Source organism: Olea europaea, chromosome 20, assembly GCF_002742605.1.
Source record: "Olea europaea var. sylvestris chromosome 20, O_europaea_v1, whole genome shotgun sequence".
NCBI classification, from domain to species: domain Eukaryota; kingdom Viridiplantae; phylum Streptophyta; class Magnoliopsida; order Lamiales; family Oleaceae; genus Olea; species Olea europaea.
The window spans coordinates 643,223-643,709 of record NC_036256.1 but is presented as its reverse complement, the minus strand read 5'-3'; positions in this window follow the sequence as shown (position 1 = coordinate 643,709).

Sequence of the window (487 nt, the reverse complement as noted above, 5' to 3'; positions counted from 1 at the left end):
TTTTTTTTTTCTTTTCTTACGCCAATCTTTTGCATAAATTAATTTTCTATTCTTTTTCATAAATTAATTTTTTACAATTCAAGCATATTGACTACATTCTTAACATGACATTTTTTTAAGTAAAATTGTAGGGGTGTATAGATATTTAAAATATTTATATTTTTCTTCCATTCTTAATTTTATTTAGTAAAATTAAAAAACAAAATAAACAGAAACTAATTAAATTACACATATGAATTCTTGAAAAAAAAAATTTAATTTGCAAAACAGTATAAAACTATAACATTAACTTAAGTAACTAAAACATTTCATTTTAATATAAAAAATAATAAGTTAGCTAATATTATTTTACATGTTTTTTAATCTTTTATTCGTTTAATATAACTTATTTATTAGATGACGGCAAATTATAATTTGCATTTGGCCATTTAACAATATTAAAAAATTAAAATGAAGTTTTTGCTATATTTTTCAACACATTATTAAT